This window comes from Buceros rhinoceros, unplaced genomic scaffold (genome assembly GCF_000710305.1).
Source record: "Buceros rhinoceros silvestris isolate BGI_N320 unplaced genomic scaffold, ASM71030v1 scaffold21142, whole genome shotgun sequence".
NCBI lineage: Eukaryota > Metazoa > Chordata > Aves > Bucerotiformes > Bucerotidae > Buceros > Buceros rhinoceros.
Window position 1 is genome coordinate 3,388 of NW_010399721.1, and position 327 is coordinate 3,714.

A 327-nucleotide genomic window follows, 5' to 3' on the forward strand; every position below is an offset into this window, starting at 1 on the left:
GCGTCACCTCGTCTGGTCACCAGCACAGGGTGGTGGTGGGGGAGCAGGTCCTGTTCACCGCCGAGGGACATAATCCCGATTCCAAGCACCATGTCTTTTTAAAAAGTATTAAAAAACACTTTTAATTTAAAAACAGGGAAAAAACCAAAGAGCCATTAAAAAATCGCTTTGCGTCATCGATGCCCTCTTGCCTTCAGCGCCCAGCTCCCGGTGCCCCGGCTGGGCACAGAGAAGGACCATCCCAGCTGCCAGTCCCCAGGGAGGTGGCAGTGTCCCCCTCCTGCCCTGCCCTGCTCCTACCTGCTCCCGCCTTGGCACATCCATCCC